We start from the raw sequence: 25,000 nt of genomic DNA on the forward strand, positions 1-25,000 counted from the left end.
GCACAAAAAAACCACACAGTGAACTATTCTGAACTATTCTGAACCCTAGATTACCATCTCTGATAGTAAAACAATCGGACAATGTTGGAGACAGAGAAAAAATACAACTGCAAGAACCTCCAGTAAGGACTTGAAGCAGCAGGAGGATGCAATTCCAAGAGTCGTCAAAAGGGGTGCTGTTTCTCTTGGCAGTTGCTGCACAGCACAGGGCTTTATGTGTTCTGCAGACGTGTAATTACATGTTATGCAGATCTCAGCAAGCAGACAAAGCAAAGTAAAGAGGGGGGAAACAAATGGACAAGCAAAGAGAATGGATCATTACCCCCGCACACAGACATGTGGTGTTTATGGAAGCATTACTGTCTAAGCCGACAAGACCCTACATTTACTGAGCGCTCTCCATCGAGAAAGGACAGTCTGTGTGTGTGTGCTTGTGTGTGTGAGTGTAAGTATGTGTGTGTCTGTGTGTGTGTGTGTGTGTGTGTCTGTGTGTGTGCGTGGGTGTGTGTGTTGTGTGTGTGTGTGTGTGTGTGTGTTTATGTGTGTGTGTGTGTGTGTTTGACAAAGAGAGAAAGAGAAGAGAGAGCAAGAGAGAGTGAGCGAGAGAGCAAGAGAGAGCGAGAGAGAGAGCGAGAGAGAGAGTGAGCGAGAGAGCAAGAGAGAGCGAGAGAGAGAGAGAGAGAGAGCGAAAGAGAGAGAGAGAGAGAGAGAGAGAGCAAAAGAGAGAGAGAAAGAGAGAGAGAGAGAGAGAGAGAGAGAGAGAGAGAGAGAGAGAGAGAGAGAGAGAGAGAGACAGAGAGAGAGAAACAGAGAGTGAGAGGCTCCAGAGACGGATGGTGCGCTGGGCTCGGCTTAGTTCAGCTCACTTCATCTCTGCTCCTCTCTTCTCGGCCACACTTCACACACACACACACACACACACACACACACACACACACACACACACACACACACACACACACACACACACACACACACACACACACACACACACACACACACACACTCACAAAATCACATAAACACACACACTCACAGATCACACAATCACATAAACACACACACACACACACACACACACACACACACACACTTCACCCACTGGGGGACCGCTGTAGCTCGTCCTCCAAATCTCAAACTACACGAATTGAAACTCTCTCTCTCACACACACACACACACACACACACACACACACACACACACACACACACACACACACACCCACACACACACACACACACACACACACACACACACACACACACACACACACACACACACACACACACACACACACTTCACTCTTGACTCACCCGTTGGGGGACCTTCCCAAAGGTCTCGCTGTAGCTCGTCCCCCAAATCTCAAACTGCACGTGGGAGTTGGCGCCGTTGCTGCGGAAATCCATCGTCCCCGTGAGGCCCGTGATGCGGCCCTGCGGAAACAGGAAACAGGAAACGGACCAAATCAGCTATTATGACAGACCATAAAAGGGTTATAAAGCGACATACAGTATGAGAGGTTATAACAGCCCAAATAAGTCATCATGACATAAAAAGGTTATAAAGCGACATACAGTATGAGAGGTTATAACATCCCAAATCAGCCATCAAGGCATAAAAGGGTTAGGTTACTTGACTTGGCTGCCGGCATCAAGAGCATGACATAACAGTGACATAACAGTAACATGACAGTGTCATGAATGACTCATTATGTCAGTGTCATAAACGGCTTGTGGTCTTTAAAAGTTGACATTGTTTGGGCTATCTTTACCAAAACAGAATTTCATTTAAAATGCTTATGACATTGACATCATTTATTGACAAAATTCAGTTCATAACAAGTCAGTGACTGTGTTACGACTCTGTTATGATGACACTCTCATGCCATGCGTATGATGCCGGCGTCAAGTAAAGTGTTACCCAGACAGATATACAGTGGCATACAGTACGAGAGAGAAATACACCACAAAGAAAACAAAACTTAACAAAAGAATAATGAGAGGATGGCTGCTTCTCGCCCAAGTTTTCTGACTGCCAATTAGCACTATTGGCAGTCACAATATTAGTAATTGGCACTATGAAGTCATTTTGAAATTGCCTCCAAGCTCCTCACAGTTTGATCTAATCAGCGACTTTGCTTTCAATATTGTATAAAAACAAAACCTATTCAAGTCAGAGAGTCATTGACATGAGAAAGGGAGTTTTGGTTACTTAGTTACACAGCAAACAGACCATCTCAAAACAGCATCATTGCCGGATTATGGCAGTGACATATCGTGCCTACAAGCCAACCGCAAACCACACAGCAGCGGTTGCCAGATCGATATGAGTCATACTCAAATGTCAAAGTGACAAGCCTGGGTCCCCAAAGCACAGAGGGGATGAGGCACAGTAGACATGTCATTCTCATGCGTACTGTAGGCCAACATATCAATTACACAGAGGGGATGACTCACAGCAGCAGGGACGTCTTACAGGGGGGTAAAGTGTGACTGAGTCCCCAGGGCCCCGTGGATATGGGGGGCCCACACTGTCTGATTTATGAAGATATATGAAGATATATGGCTGGGGGGTGGGGGTGAGGGGGTCCATTGGAGCTGACTGTACATAGGGCCCACAATTTGCTGCTACGCCCCTGCAAAGCAGACATGTCATCCCCAAGTGTTTATCTCCGGATGTGTACTGTACATATCAACTGGAACCACAGCAGGGCCCTGAACTGACACATGTAAACAAACACGACGTTATACAAACATGACATCATACAAACTTGAACAGCACTGGATGCCTTGCATGTATTTCTATGGCTATTGATTGTCCTTGTGCTGAATTTGTGTGTGTGTGTGTGTGTGTGTGTGTGTGTGTGTGTGTGTGTGTGTGTGTGTGTGTGTGTGTGTGTGTGTGTGTGTGTGTGTGTGTGTGTGTGTGTGTGTGTGTGTGTGTGTGTGTGTGTGTGTGTGTGTGTGTGTGTGCGCGTGCGTGCGCGTGTGTGTGTGTGTGTGTTTGTGTGTGCACGTGCATGCCTGCGTGCGTGCGTTGTTGTTAATGTGGATATCAGTTTGTTTAGATTTTAGCTGCACATGTAGCCTGTTGAGAAACAACTTTTTAACTAATAAAGTGTATGTGTGTATGTTTGTTTGAGTAGATAAATACGGGTGTTTGTGTAATGGTTTCTGTTTTTAATGCCTTTAAATCTTTTAGCTGGTGCGAAACTCAATAATTAGGGAGAAAACAAACTGAGAACAGCATGAGCGTCACAGCAGGAAATAGTTTTCAGGTCACATGACCCTTCCTCGCTCAATAAAAGAACAGCAGTCCAGAGCTACAAATTAAAAAGGTTGCCAATTACCCCTGGTAAGTAATGGCTGAGGAGCCAGTCCCCAAATTAAAAGATATCAGGTTTGAATCCTTCACCAAGATGCCTAACACCACATTGCTCCAGGGACTCCAATACCTCAACACTGTCAGCTAATAGAATGGGATGTAATGCAGTGCAATGTGATGTACAGTAATGCAAATGAACACACACGCACACGAAAACACATACAGTCAAACACATGGCCAACATCACCACTTAAGGAAACACACATTACTTCAGAACAGGTTGGACAACTGGGGAGACAATACAATACAGTCGAACACATGTCCAACATCAGAACACTGTCATACAGGTACAGGTTGGAGACTTGAAGAGACAAACACAAATTACATCAATACGCTGTCGTACAGGTAGAGGTTAAACACATGGCCAACATGACAACGCTGTCGTACAGGAACAGGTTAAACACATGGAAAACATGACAACGCTGTCGTACAGTACAGGTACAGGGTGGACACCTGAGGAGGAATAACCGCATACAATACAATCAAACACATGGTAACATCAGCACACTGTCATACAGGAACAGGTTGGACACCTGAAGACACAATGCATACAGTCAGCACACTCTCACACAGATATATGTTGGAGATATGAGGGAGGAGGGGGGTGTCAGCTTTGTAAATAGAGGTGCTGTCCGCTTTTACTGGGCCCTGGACAATATCATCTGAAACGGCCCCCTTCTCAACAGATAGTACAATGCAATGGGGTACAAAGCGGATTCCAAAAAAGTTGTTAAGTAAGGGTTAACTTTCGGCGAGAAGGTCGCTACCGTGGAATAGCAGCACGACAGAGAGAATCTTTAGACCCCGACGCGGAACGGAGGGTTCTTGTTCTCTCTGAAGTGCTGCTATTCCACAAAGCGACCGACTCACCGAACGTTAACCCGCTTATTATATGGATATACTTAAATGATTCACACATGGCGAGGACATTTATTTATTTAATGTTAAGTTTATTATAATATTTCATGTCAAAAGATTGTTGCTACGCAAAACAAAACAGTGCCGTTGTGGAACACCGCTAGGCAACAGGCCTAGACAACAGGTGTTGTCTATCACAGCAGCTGATTAGAGTCTTGTTGAAAAGTAGCTTTAGCAGTGAAAAGTCTTGTTGCCATTGACAGCGGTCTGTTATAGACCAACCCGTCCGTTATTTCAAATAACATACGTGTGAACGTTGGGGAGTCCCGTTGAAATGAATGGAGCATTCGACCGATGACGTCACACCATATGATAATTATTATTATTAAATGACCACATATTTCCCTCAAAACAATGCTTTTGCCTCATTTTAACTGTTCCTCTGTTGACCATGTGTCATTGTGCATCTTATGAATGGATTGAATGTTTTGAAAATGCCAGCATTTTGATTTTATTAATAGTCAGGGTAATTTTTCCAAAAAGTTGACACCTGAAGGCAAATCATGTTAATTTTCGGCATACAACTGATTTAGGGGTATTCAAGGGTGCTGAATCCAAATCTGCCGTATGCCGGACGCAAAAATGTACCGAAATGCCTCAAACGGGCAAAATCCAATATGGCCGCCGCCACCGTGTTAAAATCCTGCAATCACTTTTCTTTTGGACTAAATAAGATATGAATTTGAAATTAGCACTTATTTTTATGTTTTCAGACATGGGGAAAGCCATTATGTCATCAGATTTAAGCTCAGATTGGAAGAAAATGCTTATGTCATTGGCTGGCAGCCATTTTAAAAGCAGAGAGCCTCATATTGTCAGCGATTTTTAACATTTTTACTAATCTTTCAAGATCCACAGAAAAAATGCTCTTTGTCTCTGTGAACACAAATACTACAGAAAATTGCACTGAACTGTCTACTTTCACCTGAAAAAAGAAGTTTGTGTCTACCTTTTTCCATTCTTTAGTTATGGGCAGTAGAACATGGGATGACACCACAAAAAAGCACTGATTTTTGACCCCAAAATACTGCACTTCTCACTGCCCATATTTTCCCTTTAAGGACATATTGTCTTTGATAGTGTTCATGTTTGATATACAACATTTTCAGGGGGTTTGAAGGGTGCTTAATGCCTTAAATTCCCATAGTACATAAAAAAGAAGGAATTCAATATGGCCGCCGTCACCAGTCTACAGTGTACTTTTCTTTGATTACACAAGGGAAACTCTTAAGTACATTATGTAGCATTAGGTTTTCATACAGAGAGAATTCATTTCCATACTCAGATTTAAGATTGATATCAAAGGAAATTATTTCAGTGTAGTCTGAATTCATGATTGCAACAGGAACATAGGGTGACACCACAAAAAACAATATTTTTTGACCCCAAAATACTGCACTTGTCTCAACCCACATTTTTGGCAAAGTGTCTTTGATAGTGTGTTCATGTTTGATATGCAGCATTTTCAGGGGTTTTGAAGGGTGCTTAATTCAAATATTCAAATATGCTGTGTATTAGGCTCAAAAACCTCTTTAATAGACCTACCTCAAAATGAATTAATCGAATATGGACATCATCAATAGACAAGGTGTACTCTTAATTACATTGTATCTATAGGTAGTCATACATGAAGAATTCATCTCCATACTCAGAGTTAAGATTAGAATCAAATGACATGATTTCATAGGTTGAATAGATGTTTACAAGTGACTTTCATGTCAATAAGCTGTTCTTTTGAATGAAAATGTTTTCTCTCCTTCTACTTTTATTTTAATGCTTATTATAACATTATGCAATATGTCCACCTCAATCCACCTCTTCCATTATGAGACAAATTTACACACATAAGTCTGGATGTGTCTAAATATAATATGCACATCTACATTTTGTGCATTAGGAATTCATTGTTTGCCGATTTTATTGCGGCAAGGTGAAACGTGGATCAAAACAGTTTATGTTATTGTGAGGCATTTACTTGATATACAGTATGTTAACTCATTCCCAACCATTAGGCCTATCAACCTCCTCCTCTCCAGTGATTTGGCAGGACACACAATATCATGCACTGCATGGCACTTTTGCTGCAAATGCAACAAAAGCAAAGTATGACGTTTTGCAATGATCCGTCCTATCTAATTCAGATGTCACATGGTTACATAAAATGCCCCACATTATCAAATCTCTATATTGAGTCAGGCCCACATACCCCTTCCTATCCTCCTGCCAGTCACCGAAGTGGGATGGGTGGTATTGGACAGGGCTTTAGTCCCACTGCTCCTGTATCTGCCACTTATACATGGGTTCTCAGTGTTTATCAACACAATGTTATGAAGAGGGGCAAGACACTGGCAGCCAACCACGTGAGCTAATTTTTTTGACAGACAGCGGTTTCCAACAATCAGAGGCTGAGTTGTGTGCGGCTAGGTTTGCAGTCAGGTTATAAACAAAATTTAGAACCCATGTATTCTCAAGGCACACAAAGACATCACAACTTGTGCTTGCCTCATCCAACACTGCATCTGCAAGAAGTGGCATGGAGTACATGGAGTCAAGCAGTTGCTGCAATTCAGCAACTCCAGGAGGGGTGATTAGGAATAGGTTAACTTAGTATACCAAGTAAACAATTTTGGTTAGAGTAGAGGAGGGTGACTGTAGGTGCATATAGGGCTGCACGATTATGGAAAAAATCATAATCACGATTATTTTGATCAAAATTGCGATTTCGATTATAATCACGATTACCCCCCCCATTCCAGAGTAGCCCATCAAAAAAATAAAGCCAAATTAAAAAAAAAATCTGTTTCTTAAAATTTCAGTAAAGTTATGTAGTGAATATGATAAAATATGCCATAGGCCTACAGTGGCAAGATCTTATTGGCGCCTCAACAGGCCAACTGAGTGGCATCACACTGTATTTTCCCAAATCACTTGCAAAAACACAAGTAGGGCCTATTTCAGGAAGTGGGGGTAATCACTGTGTTTGATTTGTAATACGACATTGGCAGGGCAGGGTGAGTGAAGACCAGAACATGTGTGTACCTAGGCCACCAAGAAGCTGTGGTCTGCAAGATGGCATGTCTACACTCACAAAGCAAGGCAGCATAACCAACTTGATAAGCTTAACGTTTGTGCTGTCTATTGTATAACTCCCAGCTAATTTGAATTCTGGACTGGAGGTAGTGCACCTGTGAGTAGGAGAGTTAGAAGGAGTTTATCTATGTGTTTTAACTGGGGAGGGAAAGAGAGAGTGAGTTGGGAGAAATGGGCTGTGCTGCAGAGCTGTCACTTTTGAATATAATAACATGCATATGCTCTGGTCTGTAAAGTAAAACTTCATAACTTGGCATGAAAGCATTACCATTTTAATAAAACATAGCTTTGTGATGTCTGTTATTACATAGGGTTCTGTTAACCCTCTGAGGTCTAAGGCTTTTCAGAGGCTTTTAGGCTGTTTGCACCACCGTAACATTTTCAAGTATTTTCATTTCATATATATATATTTGGGACCTGGAAGGTCTGAGGTTTCTAATGGTGTGACTTATATGTTTCAATGACAAAAACTCACAGAGTTACAGATTTGTTTTTGGAGACACATTGCCCTCTGAAGGGCACTCGGACCTCAGAGGGTTAAAGCAATTATTTTCAAGGCACTGTTTCAATGTCAAAAGACAGCACTAGGTGAATTTTCATCTTTTGAATACTTAGCTGCAGTTCTAAAATGTTCTTCCGACATACTGTTATTAACTATCTACAGACCTCCAAGACTTTCTGCACCACTCTTCTTAGAGGAATTTGGTGAGCTGTTGTCGAATGTTTGTGTGGACTATGATAGCCTTTTTATAACAGGCGACTTCAATTTTCACGTAAACGACTTAGAGAATGTCTATGCTAAGGAATTTTTAAGTCTTATTGACATTTTTAGCCTTACACAGCATGTAACAGGACCAACACACAACCAAGGTCACACTCTAGACCTAATAATAACAAAAGGCCTCAATGCTTGTGCTAGTGTCAAAGACTATGGCTTTTCTGACCATTACTGCATTTTTTCTGATGTTTCTATGTACCCTCATGTTCAAAGGGAATCTGTTACAGTCAAAAAACGTATAATCAACTGTGAGACAGCCTCACTCTTTCAGCAAGCACTTTCAGAGATCCAAAGTCAAACTTCAGAGAATGCTGATGATCTCATGGTTAATTTTAATGCAAGGATGACCCATATTATGGATGTTATTGCCCCCGAAAAAATCAAAACAGTGGGACATAAAAAAGCCCCTTGGAGAATGAATCCCACAGTTATATTGCTAAAGCAAGAATGCAGGAGGGCTGAAAGACAGTGGCGTAAATCCAAACTTGAAGTCCACTACCAAATCTATAAACACACACTCTCGAAATACAACCAAGAAATTTCTAAAGCTAGACAATCTTTTTTTCTCTGACATAATTAACAGAAATATTAATAATGCACGCGTCCTGTTTGGCACTGTGGAAAAGCTAGCAAGGCCCCCAAATCAAATGCCCTCTGAGTTCCTCTCAGTCAGCAAATGCAATGAGTTTGCATCCTTTTTCAAAGGTAAGATTGAAAAAATACGTACAAACATACTCACACATGTGCAACCGACCCAAGATTCGGACCAACTTGTTACGGTGAAGTTAAATCCTAACCTCATGAAAAATTTTAATTTAGTTGATGTGGACATTCTTAATAGAACGGTACAAAGTCTTAGCTCCTCTACATCTGACTTAGATATTCTACCAACAGCCTTCTTCAAATCCATCTTACACCTAATATCACCAGATGTACTTCAGATCATCAACACCTCACTACAAACAGGCATATTCCCAGGCTGTCTGAAAGAAGCAGTTGTGAAACCCTTACTGAAAAAGAACAACCTGGATGCACTGGTACTAAACAACTATAGGCCCATATCCAATCTACCATTTATGGGTAAAATAATAGAGAAAATTGTTTTTAACCAATTAACTGCCTTTTTAATGTCTAATAGCTATTTTGATAAGTTTCAATCTGGTTTCCGTGCCTACCACAGCACTGAAACAGCTCTTATCAAAGTTATGAATGACATAAGATTGAATTCTGATGCTGGCAAATCATCCGTCTTGGTACTTCTTGATTTGAGTGCTGCTTTCGACACAGTTAATCATTCTATACTACTACATAGACTGGAACACTGGGTTGGTTTTACGGGCATAGTGATCGACTGGTTAAAATCGTACTTACAACAAAGAAGTTTTTTTGTCGCCATTGGAAGACATACTTCATCACCAATGTCTCTGGATTGTGGGGTCCCCCAGGGCTCCATTCTGGGACCACTACTGTTCAATCTGTATATGTTGCCACTGGGACACATTATCGAGAATAACTCCATAAATTACCATAGCTATGCGGATGATACCCAGCTCTACTTATCTATGTCCCCCAATGACTACACCCCCCTTGAATCACTCTATCATTGCATGGACCAAATTAACAAATGGATGTCTCACAATTTCCTCCAGCTGAACACAGAAAAAACTGAAGTAATTATATTTGGGAAAAGAGAGAGGAGAGACAAAAGATTGCTACTATCCTTGAAACGAAGGGACTGAAACCAAGGGAAACAGTTAAAAATCTTGGGGTCCTCATTGACAGTGACCTAAATTTCAACAGTCACATGAAAGCTATTACTAAGTCTGCATTCTATCACATAAAAAACGTCTCTAAATTTAGGGGCCTGATGTCTAAACATGATCTGGAGAAGCTAATACATGCCTTCATTTCTAGTAAAGTCGATTACTGTAACAGTCTGTTTACTGGCCTCCCTAATAAGACCATTAAACAGCTTCAACTGGTACAAAATGCAGCTGCAAGGGTTCTTACAAAGACAAGGAAGTTTGACCACATTACTCCAATTTTAAGATCCCTGCATTGGCTCCCAGTAAGCTACAGAATTGATTTTAAGGCAATGCTACTTGTATTTAAATCATCAAATGGAATGGGACCCACATATCTACTGGATATGTTTCAGCTGTATGCACCGGCCAGGTCACTAAGGTCAACGGAGAAGAATTTGCTGGTGATTCCAAAAGTCAAAACAAAGTGTGGAGAGGCAGCCTTCAGCTTCTATGCTTCAAAGCTTTGGAACCAGCTTCCAGATGACGTAAAAAATGCACCCACTATTGATAGCTTTAAATCTAGACTCAAGACAAAGCTGTTCTCAGATGCTTTCTTAAATTATTGAATGAAAAGACGGTAAAATAAGAGAAGTAAATTAGTAAAATAAGAATTGTTTTTCAAGGTTTTATGTTTATTTATGTTTTATTTTATTATTATTTTTACCTTATGTTTTATCTTAATGTTTTAAATGTTTTTTTGACTCTAATTCATTTCCCTGTTTTCCTTTCATTTACATTTGTTAACTTTGTGAAGCACATTGAGTTGCACCTGTGTATGAAATGCGCTATATAAATAAACTTGCCTTGCCTTGCCTTGCCTTGTTAGGTTCTGCCAATTTGGACTGCAGTGCATTTGTCAAGCTAGCAAGCTAACACATTTGAGAATGTAGGAAGCAGAAGCAACTATGGCAGCTATAAATTGTGTTGAACTTCACTCATAATAATTTAACTCACTGCACCAGTTTACATTACTTGTCCACCAAAACAGCTATGATATCTACACGCAGGTTGGTGTTAATGAGTAGTGAGTAACAGCCAGTCTAATTGTTGTAGACAACATTACTTAGCTTACGGTATTTCGTTTGTGTTAGCATGCTAACTAGCGATTTTTTTAGACCAGAATTAAAGCTATTTCTCTTGGTTTTCAATAATCACAAACAGTTGCTGGTCAAAGCACATAGTTTCAAAACACCTTCAGAGACTCCAGCATCATGCAATGGCTGGTTTAATGCTTGAATTCCTCATATATATCCACCATTAGGATGGAACAACTCCCCTCCACTGCCCAGCAGTGAGTGCACTCACTGACACGGAGATTTCCGTCTCCGACTCACAGCCAGCCTGCCAAAATGCTGCCGCCCGCCCCCTCTCAGTACTGTCTGCTTATTGGTTCACAGACTTATCCTCCACCCAGAGACAGTTGTCAACAATATTACTATTGGCTGAAATGTCTTTGTGCTGAGAACGTGCGAGCAGTGCACAAGTCTGCAGGTGCGCGCAGCTTAGATGGAACACTGAATTTCCTCCCATAAAATCGCGATTTTCATGTTTTATGATCGTGGCGGCCAAAATCGCGATTTTGATTAAAATTCGATTAATTGTGCAGCCCTAGGTGCATATACATTTGTCCAACAATAAAGCAATCACTAACCACTTCACCAGAGGGCTAGGATCATTAGTGGGACAGTCAGAGTCTGTCACAAAGAAAGTATGACTTTTAATGTATGCTGATGACATTACCTTAGTGGCACATATCGCTGACACAGACACCCCCGACACAAGACATCAACAGCCAAGGACAGTAGAGCAAGTGGTAGTTTTTAGGTACCTAGGCATAGAAATGTAGCCTGGTCCTTACCATCCCTACTACCATTTCATTTCGTATTCATGGTCTGGAGGTTGTTTGATCTGACACGATTGCAGGAAGCGGGAAGGAAATGGTCGGAAAAATCAGGATAAGTTGTTGAACAAACATGTCTGACGTCTATCTCTGGCGATGTAGGACCGTTTAACAGACATGTCTGACAGAATATCCTACCGTAGGATAAAATTACAATGTAGGACCGCTTGTCAGAACACCGGCCAAATCCTACCGGCAACATTGCTCCACAGAAAACTGGTATCAGAAGTAGTGTGGAGTCAAGTCTCTTGGCGGAAGTACGTAGGATGGTGCGCAAGGCTAATAGAAATGGGCACCCTCCTGTCCTTCTCACAGCACATGAACACAATATTCAAAAAAGGACATTCCAAGTCAGCAAGGATATTCTGATTTTTGATACCTCCTCCTCGTATAACTTAACCCATTGTGTCCTGGAGACACATATACAGGTTTTTCAGGATCTTGAGATTTTAGCTGTTTTATTAACTATGTGGGTATGTTAGAGCTGAATGAACACATTACAATGCAAGGGGGGTATTGGCTTTTAAATGTAACTCATTTCATGTTTGTATGTGCTTCGGAGGCTGAGATATTGCGGATTTAATAGGAAGAGGGCACCCTTTCCCAAAAAGGGCTTAGGACAAAATGGGTTAATTAGCAGTCCATTTTTGAATATTGTGTTCATGTGCTGTGAGAAAGACAGGGAGGTGCCCATTTCTGTGCCTAGGCACCTTAAAACTACCACTTGCTCTTCTGCCTGCCATTGGCTCTCTCTCTCCAGCTGAGCACCGTTATTGATACACTGCAGATGTACATTCCAGTATATTTTAACTAGGCCAATTTAAAGTCTATACTTGCACAATTCTACCAACAGAAGATAACAGACAGACTCTCTTTTCCTCCTGCTCCCCTGTTCAGCAGGGCTGGATCCCCACATGGCTGCATGCTGAGCCCCCATCTAAAGTCTATCCGTCCTTGACTGCAGTATAGCCAGCAAAAGGGACTGAAGGTGGCAGCCTGGTGTACAGAGACAGAGACAAATTTCTCTAGCTCTGAAAGAAAAGAAAACCAAAGACATCATTGCTGCATTCAGGAGGCACACCTATAGCGAGAATAGACCTAGCCCTTTCTGAACTTCCCACTGTCTCAACAGAGCTAAAACATTGTCTTGGACATTATCCTGGTTCTGAGTTCTTGGGTCTCTACAGATGTATCATTGGCATTACAGATGTATCATCAAAGTAAGGACCAAAGACTAAAACCACATTTCACACACATGGACTGTCTGACTGTTCATTACTATCTCTTGTTCCCCTGATCTCCTTCCATCCTCCGATTGTTGTGCAATAATTGATACAGTGCAATGTGTTGAGCTGGATTCTTGCCGTACTACAGAACAAAGGCCAGCCTTGTAATTAATGGTTATAATTGTCACAGAGTGGCCATCTCAGCTGAAATATGTACAGTACATTAAGCAAGACAATCTATGCAATAACTTTGGATGACTGATGTGCAATACCAGCCTGAGTATGTCCTTTGTGTATATATTCACACACACACACACACACACACACACACACACACACACACACACACACACACACACACACACACACACACACACACACACACACACACACACACACACACACACACACACACACACACACACACACACACAATGCCACTCCCTTATCTTCACTCTATTCTATTCTATTCTATTCTATTCTATTCTATTCTATTCTATTCTATTCTATTCTATTCTATATATTATTCACATCAGTCTGCCTCTTGATCCCCTTTATAGGCCTAGATATACAGTGATCTGAGCACAGCAATTAACATGAAGTAATTCCCATTGTACAAAGGATAATATTAGAAAATATTCGATTTAGGGACATTCAGACTCTTGTGTGCATTTATTTGTTATGGGTGAAGAGGTGTGGAAACATTGTGTGGTGGTTTGAGGTGGAAACATTTTTCATGGTATAATGCATTAAAAGTGTAATTGAAATAGGGAGAGATTTAAATACAAATGGTCAATTTATGGAAAAGATAATCTCCTGTTGCAAACATGAATTCAGTCTACACTGAAATAATTTCCTTTGATATCTATCTTAAATCTGAGTATGGAAATGAATTCTCCTTGTATGAGAACCTGATGCTACATAATGTACTTAAGAGTTTACCTGTCAAAGAAATGTACACTGTACAGTAGACTGGTGACGGCAGCCATATTGGATTCCTTCATTTTGATGTATCATGGGAATTTAAGGCATTAAGCACCCTTCAAACCCCCTGAAAATGTTGTATATCAAACATGAACACTATCAAAGACAATATATCCTTAAAGGGAAAATAAGGGCAGTGAGAAGTGCAGTATTTTGGGGTCATCCCATGTTCTACTGCCCATAACTAAAGAATGGAAAAAGGTAGACACAAACTTCTTTTTTCAGGTGAAAGTAGACAGTTCATTGCAGTTTTCTGTAGTATTTGTGTTCACAGAGACAAAGAGCATTTTTTTCTGTGGATCTTGAAAGATTATTAAAAATGTTAAAAATCGCTGACAATATGAGGCTCTCTGCTTTTAAAATGGCTGCCAGCCAATGACATAAGCATTTTCTTCCAATCTGAGCTTAAATCTGATAATCTCATAATGGCTTTCCCCATGTCTGAAAACATAAAAATAAGTGCTAATTTCAAATTCATATCTTATTTAGTCCAAAAGAAAAGTGATTGCAGGATTTTAACACGGTGGCGGTGGCCATATTGGATTTTGCCCGTTTGAGGCATTTCGGTACATTTTTGCGTCCGGCATACGGCAGATTTGGATTCAGCACCCTTGAATACCCCTAATTCAGTTGTATGCCGAAAATTAACATGATTTGCCTTCAGGACCTTAAATAAGCACCTTTTCAGAAATCCTGCCTAGACTATCACAAATTACCAAGTGTCCCAACTTTTTTGGAATCCGCTTGTATGAATTCTGGGCCCTGCTTTCCTTGGAACCGGGATAACTGAACTGATACCTTTCCCTTTGCCCCTCCATACACAGACACACACAGACAGACACAGACACAGACACACAGACAGACACAGACACACACACACACACACACACACACACACACACACACACACACACACACACACACACACACACACACACACACACACACACACACACACACACACACAAAGACGGACACACACGATACCTCAATACCTGCCTGCGCTCTTTCATCACATACAAGGTGTTAGGAACTCAACCCTGAATACTGAATAGACATGCTGCACAACAACCATCACGTGGACATAATAGCACTATTTTCACACACACACACGCACACACGTATGCACGCACACACACACACACACACACACACACACACACACACACACACACAATGCAACAACAGCCCGTCACGTGGACATAATAGCACTATTTTCATGCATGCCTCCCTGCCTTTCCATCCTATGCTCCACGTCCTCTGTGCTTTTACCCAGAACTATAGCTAATGTGTGTGTGTGTGTGTGTGTGTGTGTGTGTGTGTGTGTGTGTGTGTGTGTGTGTGTGTGTGTGTGTGTGTGTGTGTGTGTGTGTGTGTGTGTGTGTGTGTGTGTGTGTGTATGTGTGTGTGTGTGTGTGTGTGTGTGCGTGTGTGTGTGTGTGTGTATGTGTGCTTTTACTCAGCGCCATAGCCACTCTGGGAGCCTGGTACCTGCATCACCTACCAGTCACTTAAACACATTAAAATGGCCCTTAAATGGCTGTGAGGGTGCACTGTGACTCTGTGGAGTGTTTGTGAGCTAATGAGGATGTGTGTGTGTTTGTGTGTGTGTGTGTGTGTGTGTGTGTGTGTGTGTGTGTGTGTGTGTGTGTGTGTGTGTGTGTGTGTGTGTGTGTGTGTGTGTGTGTGTGTGTGTGTGTGTGTGTGTGTGTGGCGGGGAGTGGAGGCGGTTCATAAAATGTCCGAGGTGTTCTTCCGGGGAAAGTAATGCTCAGCAGGGACTCTACATTATTATCAGCATGAAGTCCAGCAGTGAAGGAGAAGAGGAGAGAGAGAGAGAGAGAGAGAGAGAGAGAGAGAGAGAGAGAGAGAGAGAGAGAGAGAGAGAGAGAGAGAGAGAGAGAGAGAGAGAGAGAGAGAGAGAGAGAGAGAGAGAGACAGACAGAGGAAGGAAGAAAATCAGACAGGAAGAGGGAAATGGGTTCTGAGCGATGGAGAGAGAGAGAGAGAGAGAGAGAGAGAGAGAGAGAGAGAGAGAGAGAGAGAGAGAGAGAGAGAGAGAGAGAGAGAGAGAAATAAATGGAGAGGAGGAAAGAAAGAAAGAGCAGAGCAGAGAGAGGGGAAGGGGTTCTGAGCTGAAGATGAGTGATGGAGAGAGACATAGAGAGGAAGAAAGAAGAAAGAGGGGAGGAGGTGGGGTTGCTAACCCTCCAAGGACCAATAGCCCTACATACAGTCTTGTTGTGTAAAAGCAGCTTAGGGAAGGGAAGTGACATTACATTACCAGGGCTGTGCTGTGGGCTTAAGGAAAGTGACATTACCAGACTGGTGCTGTGAGATGGAGGGCATGCAAGCCCTTTGATCTGCTGGCAATGTGCTTTTATGGTGCCGCAAACAGCTCAGACTACTGCACTATTCAATTCTCAGTTTCTGCATGCTCAGACAAACACGACATCGTTCACCCCACAGATCTCCATGAAGGAGGTCACTGCAACAGCAACACCCCGACAGCAAGAATATTATTTATTAAGGTTTCTCTGAAACATGAGGGAGAGGCAGAGGCATGCAGAGGCAACTGCATTAAAGCAACACCAAAGCGATTTTCCTCTCTCGCCGCCCTACAGGCTAGAAGAGGGATTGTCTGGCATACCCGTAAGTACTGTATGTCAAATTCAAGATCATTCAGCGTCCCACTTTTGTAAACTTCCTGTGTACATGGAGGCCCACTGAACTTTTAGACTTCAGAGACATATTTTCACTGCTGGTCATGAAGGCTGATGCTGATGTGAATGCGAGTGTTGATTACAGATCAAAGGAACATATGAGTTGGTCCTGTAGGCCCTTTTCAGGACAGGGTTGGTGGATAAAGTTGCTGTTATCATCTGTCTGGCCATCTGCCATAGTTAAGAAGCCGACAACTCTTGACCCCTGTTAGAGTCTGGCCGGGGTAATTTCCCGGCAATGCCCTATCTCTTTCTCCCAATTGTTTCCTGTCTACTCTCATACTGTCCTATAATAATAAAGCCAAAAAGCCCCAAAAATACTTTAAAAAAAAGAATCCGACATCCCCGACTAATCAAGTCCACTACTAACAGGGAGATGAGTTGGAGATGAGTAGATGAAATATATTTGTGCTCTAGGCGTCAAAGACTTTCAGGGACCTTTGGTCGGAGAGCTAGCTCCCAGAGTCAATTTTCCTAATACGTACACGTACGTGCGGAGGCAAAGAAAGCAGATTTTGATTCTCATAAAGCAGACACGTTTGTGTATTCATAAGCAACAGAGGCACTGGTAATTTGAAAAGTAGCCATCAGAGACCATTCAGGAACCTTCAGCCTGTGAACAGGATGATTATATTTACAGATGAACGGAAACTCCCCAATGCAATATCCCTCTACTGGGAAATGGTTCCAATCACCAATCATTTGTCTTAACCCTCCTGTTACCCTCAAATTTTGAAACATCTGTGATCCTTGGGGTCAATTTGACCCCAACCACTTAAATGTCTACAAAATCAGTAGAAAACAACTCTTTGGCACATATTTATGTCTCAGGTATGTATTATTGATCTGTTGGTGACATAAAAATGCCTTTAAATATATCCTAGCACCCCCACACATAGCCCACACACCAAAAAACTTAATCCATGACTAGGCGAAATTTTGAGAAAACAGCAATAAAATGTCATTAATTTGTCTAAAAACAGATGGACACATATTATTGAAATTTTAGAGGCTCCATATACTGCCTAAACATGAATTTATATTACTTATAACATTTGAAAAGAAAAAACTAATTTGATTATCAAGGACATTATCTGTCTACTACCATATGGGTCAATTTCATCCTAAAATAAATATACATATTCCCAAACATTCAGAAGGTTTTTTAAGTCCAACATTCTTGAATCTTTGAATGTTTGAATGTGTATTTATAACACAAGTATAATAGTTAGGTAAGAACATGGATACATTGCCAACCAAATTAGTTTTGGGAATATCATAGAAAATCATTGTTATCATTATTTCTGCGCTTGAATAAGTGTGCATATGAGGAAGAAAAGGTTTGCATGTGCTCCTTGTAGACACATTATATGTTCATGGTAGTGTTGTAAGGTTTGAAGGAACAGGGCTAGCAACTTGTATTCTATGTTTACTTCTATTCACTATTTATGCCCACTGGAGAACTTGGGGTATGGACGTCAATGTGTATGTCCTTCACAAAAGTTACAGCGGTTGCTGTTCCTGGAAGGTCCTGCCTTCTCTATGTCAGGTAGCACCAGTTTATAACCAATGCTGCAGACAACCATGTCAATTTGGAACAACATACTGAAGACCTGCACCATTATATCTCTCAACATAGCAACCAACCTTGAGATCGCATCCATCTAAAGAAGTACAACGGCTTGTCACCATCAGAACAGTCCATTTCAGTCTTTGGATCACACTCATAATGCTTCTCTTCAAATATACCATCACTTATAATTATACTGGTCACAGAACAGCATGCACAGCAATGCTGACTATATGTGACCCATCTTATGCCAGTGTGTGTGTAGTGGGAGGGTGCAAACGTAGGCTAGCTCCCAGGGTACAGGGGTGGGGGGTGGTGGGGGAGTTGCTGTGGGGGTGCAATGATGGTGCTATAGGTACAACAAGGTTCAGATGGTGGATTTTGTCAAAATGTCAATGCTGTAGTAGCCACCACTGTCCAAAATGTTGCCGTGAATTAGTTTTAGGCCTCCCCAATATCATTAGTATTTTTATTTATCAGGGCCCAAACAAAAGCAAAATGTTCAGAAGAAACATGGCTGAATAGCTTATTTTCATGTATTTCACACTATCTAAACAGATTTTAACATTTATTTGCAAAATATGGATGTTCCATTTATGTTTTATACACTTGAAAGAATTGGGGTCAAATTGACCCCAAGGAACACGGGTGTAACCAAAATGTGTACAGCACTTAGGAAAAACATTTTTGTGGAAATTTCACTTTTTTCACATTAATCCCATCTATTTAGGAAAAGTCATCAAAGATGAGGCAGAAGAAATATGTACTTCATGTATTTTTCAGGTGTTAAACATTGAATGGGGTCAAATAGACCCCAAGGATAACAGGAGGGTTAAATTGACAATGGAGAATACATCCTCTTATGATCAATGGCAGATATTTTTTGAATAGGACACATTTGGACCATAAGGATATGAGGACCATTTACAGTCTACATTTAATTTTGTCAAAATATGTAGTTACTGCACTTTGCCTTTGTAGGGCAGTGTATGCTAATGAGGCATCGGCGCTCAAAAAACTGCTTTATCCACCAGAGGCCTTTCAGGAAACGTTGGCATCTAAGCATGATAATTGCATTTACAGATGAAAAACAAAATCAGTGCTTTCAAATAACTTTCAAAATCCCCAATGCCAAAGTTTCCAGAAACCAATTACTTGTCAAAAATTACCGTCTTCAATTGCCACACAGTCAGTGTTTCTTCGTATAACTAACAGCAGAAAACAACACTTGAGGGTTCAGGCCTCTGAGTGCAAACTCACAACAGTCATCATGAAAATATGAAAGCACACTTCAGTGAGTTTAGGTAGGTGTAAGTGATGCATGTTTTTTGTGTATTTTTTGCTCTCTCTTTCTTCTTCTTTCCTCTTCTTAGCTGAGTGCTTTTTATTTCTTTTTGTCTTTTTTTCCTGTAAATACCCTTGCAGACCCTTGGACTGAAATGATGGTCTCAAAGGAATATATGGACTGAAGGGACTAGTATGGACTATATGACTACTGTATACCGTATGCACCAGAGCTTGTTATCAATGTAACCGTCTACCTCCCCCCTCCCCCCATAAAAGCAATAAAAAGTTGATCACAAAATATATATATATATATGAAAGAACAGCAGTGATCACACATTTATGAAACAATCTTTTTTTTACAGGGTTGGACTTATATGGAAAGATTTATATGCAATAAACATGAAACTGAGGTTCCATGAAAGTAGTAAAACCAGACATTTGTGGGAGCGGCTCAAATTGAAACATGAGGACCATTGTTTTAATAACATGCAAAACACCTTTCATCCTTCCAAATAAGCCATTCTCCTCCTACCATCCTGGAGAAAATAAAGAGCTGTGTTGCATACCATACTCCTACCAGCCGGGATAAACTAAAGAGCTGTGTTGCATACCATACTCCTACCATCCTGGAGAAACTAAAGAGCTGCGTTGCATGCCATACTCTGGATATATAATAAGAGGAATCGAAACATGCCCACTCAATGCAAAAGCGTGTGCTCAAAATTTGGTCTCCTAAGGGGGCGTTGTCCCTCCGTCTTCTTCTCTTTTCGTGGTGTTTGCACAAGACGTGCGCTACTACCATCTACAGCACTAAGGGAACTCCATTCATTCTCTACCTCAAGACTCCGAAGGTCTCCTAATCGAAGGTCTCCTAAATGGGCGTTCACCCGACGTAAAGTGGATATCGGAAAATAACCCGCCTGCTTTCTCACTCTCATATACGATTCTCTGCTCCTACCATCCTGGAGAAAATAAAGAACTGTGTTGCATACTCCTACCAGCCTGGAGAAAATAAATAACTGTGTTGCATAACATACTCCTACCATCCTGGAGGAAATAAAGAACTGTTGCATACCATACTGCCCATACTCCTACCAGTAAGCCGAGACATGGCAGAGCCCTCCCCTGGCATACTGTCATTTAGTGTTCAGATACTGAGACCTTATGAAAGGAGAAACAGGGTTATCAGGAGATACGGAAATGAAAGGAGATATCAGGGTTCATTTTGTAGATTTCTCATAACAAAGCATTAACAGAACTCCATGTTTCCAATACGCCAGGGTTTTGAAATAGGCGAGGTCCATGATGCGCGCGCATATCGGGCACCGAATTGTTATGTATAGATTAAAAAAATAAGTAAATTGCCTAAATATGATGTACTTTTTTATATATTTATAAAGGTAATGTATAGGCCTTATATACAGTATATGTTAGGGTGACCAGACGTCCGGTTTTCCCCGGGCATGTCCTACTTTTGAGACCTAAAAAAATGTCCGGGGGGAATTTCAGAAATGTCCGGGATTTTGTTGGACTGCCTGAAATATAGACCTAATTCATCTGCACTGTAATTTTCACTCCGTTCCATTTGACTCCACTCCAGGTTTCTCTCTACCGTTCACAAATTAGTCACGCCCTTCTCATCAAATCTAGCCACTTCGCACCATGTGTCCGAAAGAAGTATAGCCAGTGCGCCCCATGTTTACAAGCGAAAGCGCATCTGCCTGCCCGTTCGACGGACTGCAATGCCGATAGAAACGCAAATGCACGTTCGCGGTGGAGTTGAAAAAAAAAATCCTGCGTGTGAAGCCAGGTATGAAGGAAATCTAACACAGGAGTAGCCTATGCCTAGTAACACCACCAAATCCATCATTTAGGGAGGTACAAGTTTTGTTACACCTTGTCACAAGACGTAGCCTAAAAATTCTTTCATGATCTGACATTTCCAAGTTATTTGCAAAAGCTAGAAGGACTCATTCCTGAGTTAAGAAATTAAGCTTCTTCTTCATCAGCTTCTTCTTCTGTCTATTCCCTTTGCAGTTATTGATAACGCTGTATGGGTTATCTTATTAATGATAGGTAAAACCCCAGTTCCTCTCTTAATGGCTGCAGTGCCCATTGCTAATCTCTGAGCACCATGCCACTACAAATAGCCTACCGTATCTAAATAGGCCTAATTGATGACAGTGGAGGGGTAAATTGTGAGGTGTCTTATAAACATATTAAGCCTAAAATGTAGCCTAATAGAACTTCATTATCATTTCAGCTGAAAACCACAAATGTTTTTTATATTTAGTTTCAAATGTTATATAGCCTAATGCTGTTCATCTTTGTGGGGAATGGCTGAGATGGGCCTACATGATGGTGAATCTATTTTTAAAAACCTAATGCAGAAATTAGAATAGGCCTATGAAATTGAGCTGCATTGTTATGCTGAAGCTACTCCAATATAGGTGTTAGGCCTACTATCTAGGATTGTAACAAAGGCACACTCTGCATCATATGATCACACAAATTATGTGATAGGCCTATAGGCGTAACTGAAGAGATTTAAATTGTCATTTATGGTAGACAAATGAATGTGCATGCCAAAAAGTTTGAGTGGCTTTTAAACAAATTACCATTTTGGATGCGTTGATACTTTATAGGCCTACTATCATACCTCATACCCATATATACTTTCATACCTGTAGATACACAGATACACCGATGACCCCCCCCCCCCCCCAAAAAAAAGTGTCCTCCTTTTTACAAATCCAAATCTGGTTACCCTAGTGCATGTATAACTATGTACATTACATGTATAAATATGTAATGTATACATTTTCAGCCAATTCTGTGATACTTTGGTGGTAATATACGTCTTTTATCACAAACAGCATTCTTACAGTCAGTAAAGCCCTTTGTAAGGAAGCTTAAGTTTGACCCTTTAACGTGAATAAAGCAGAGGCAAGTGGCACAATAAGCTGCATCCTCAGATGGCAATAGCCAAGCCATTCATATTTTTATTCCGCTTAGAATTTTACTTCAGCTGTTTTCTTCCAAATGTGGTGGGGATAGCACTCTGTGGTGCAAATAGTGTCTGAAGTGCCACAGTAGCCCAGCTGCAAAATACTCACAAGTGGGGGGAATTACAGCTGAATCACGATAGATATTGGCGTCCCAACAAAAAAAAAAAGAAAAGAAAACCTCGGACGAAATGAGCGAGGTCCAGACCTCCCTGACCTCTAATGTAGCTACGGCCATGAGCCTAGGCCTAAGGATTTTAAACTCAACTCCTTCCAACATATTCTTACAGATTTTTAAACATTTTAAACCCCCTCCATTACCTTATTTTTAACATCTTATTTATGATCCGTAACGTGGTACGTGGCCTATGGTTGTGGTCGCTTATCCGTTTTGCTTTTGACGGTAGGCCTACCTGCGAGAGCGACAGCTGTGGAAGGAGGAGCTGGCAAGCGTATGGAACAGCGTGCGTCTGGCTATTTCACAAAAAAATACGTTGTACAGATTGCTTTGTAAATCCATGCCTAGTGTTCCTAATTCCACCCAAATGAAACTACATAACATGATGTAGGCCTAGGCTACATGTTAGAAGTTTAGCCAGTGACTTTTTATGAAGAGCTTCGTGCTGTCATGTTTCTCGTCTTGAGGAGGGAAAAAAGAACGCCAGTCTAGGGTCAGTGCATTCATGTGCAGCCAAAATCATTCTTATTCCCATTTGTAAATAACCCTCTTTTGGGGGAAAAGCACGAATGAGAAACGCAAAGACAAGCATTGAGACTATTATTTGTGCATGTAGGACATGCTGAAATAAGACTACCTTTTAAAAACGTTGGTGATGGTCCGACCATTTGAATCATGAATGCGTTTGCATCCGCGCGTCGCTTGCATTGTGTAGCGATCGAGTCGCGTGAGTGACTGATATAAACAGACGGACCTTTCCATTTGGTTTTCAATCTAAATCCAGGGAGTGATATTGCGCCATTCACAACATGAAAACAGTAGATCTTTCCTTTGTATTTATAAAGGGTTCATAAAACATTCGCCAATTACTCCAAACTTCCCACTATCTGGCTGCTGCCGCATTCTTCTCACATTTGTATATCGTTGTCATGACGACCGAGTCCATGCTTGTCGTCTGTCAACCCAACTCGTCATATTCTGATTGGCTTTTGATAAATTCAGCTTCGCTGATAGGCAGATTACTTCCATGGCTCTAGACCCGCCTAAAGGGAGGAAAGTCCTCCCTAAGCTCCATTCACTTCCATGTTAAAAAGTAAAGCCCGCGCTACGGCCGAAATTTCACCATTTATAATGGAAGTCAATGAGGATGGAAGGGAGGACGGTCCTCCAAGGTCTATTATGTGATTTAGAAGCGCTAAGTATATGTTCTTATCGCTAAATAGCTATAAAATACTAACAATTATATAACAAAGATATAATAAATATGTTTTGTTTTCTGTAATTTATACTGGAAGATATGGCTTTATTATTTTGAGGGAGGATCGTCCTCCCTTTCCTCAATAGCAAATACGCCATTGGTCTGACTGCAATTGCATGGTTATGAAATGATCCCTGGACATTGATTTTTGACACATATGATGTCTTTATGTGGAAGCCACGACTGTAGCACAATAAGGAAGGGCAAACGAATGAAATGAAAAAGTCAATTCAGGAAATCTTTGTTGACACATGCTGTTTCTTCGGTAAAAGTAAAGTTTATTTAATGTTTCATTTGGTTTCTTTATTACGCTGGAGTTCTGGCAAACATAAAAGGTTCTCTCCAACCAAAATCTTTTTAGTGAGCCTAGGTATAGCAGACATCTAGCCGCAGTTAAAGCGATCTAAAACTTTATGAAAAGAATGAAACCTTAGACATTTTGTCCCTTCAGAGTTCAATAGGCTTCAGAACATATGGCAGCGTGCCCTGGGGATACTTGCAACAGGGACTCTTGTACTGTATTTGAGATGTTTCACACAAAGTAACAAATGCTGTAAAACATCAACCTTTGTGGACAAAAACAAACACAAACTTCAGGAAACATTGCAAAATGATAGCTGAAAATGAATGAGTATGTGTGAATGACTCTGAGACTCTTGTATGAGAACCAGACTTTTGGGGATGTTTCAGGCAAAGTAACAAATGCTGCTTAATATCAACTTCTGTGGACAAAACAAAATCACTTGCTTTCTCTTTAGAAAACACTGACAAGCTGAAAATGAATATTGAAGCATAACCACTGGTCAGGAAAGGATGAATTTCTTCAGCTCATTTGGGCTCTGATAGGATTGGCACACTGTAGGCTTGGGCTGGCTTACCATGGAGAATGTCCA

At 41.1% G+C, this 25,000-nt stretch overlaps 1 protein-coding gene and 1 long non-coding RNA gene across 6 annotated transcripts in view; one reads left to right on the forward strand and one right to left on the reverse strand.

Moving 5' to 3' along the window:
- Positions 1-13,534, forward strand: part of LOC134441801 (uncharacterized) — a 137,607-nt gene extending 124,073 nt beyond the window's left edge. The window contains exons 2-3 of the long non-coding RNA XR_010033205.1: positions 6,740-6,958; positions 11,589-13,534. This is a non-coding gene — a long non-coding RNA (uncharacterized LOC134441801). The remainder of the gene's footprint in view (positions 1-6,739; positions 6,959-11,588) is intronic.
- grid1a (glutamate receptor, ionotropic, delta 1a) overlaps positions 1-25,000 on the reverse strand; it is a 655,667-nt gene that overhangs the window by 506,703 nt on the left and 123,964 nt on the right. The gene's annotated exons all lie outside the window — the stretch shown is intronic.

This window comes from Engraulis encrasicolus, chromosome 24, assembly GCF_034702125.1.
Source record: "Engraulis encrasicolus isolate BLACKSEA-1 chromosome 24, IST_EnEncr_1.0, whole genome shotgun sequence".
NCBI lineage: Eukaryota > Metazoa > Chordata > Actinopteri > Clupeiformes > Engraulidae > Engraulis > Engraulis encrasicolus.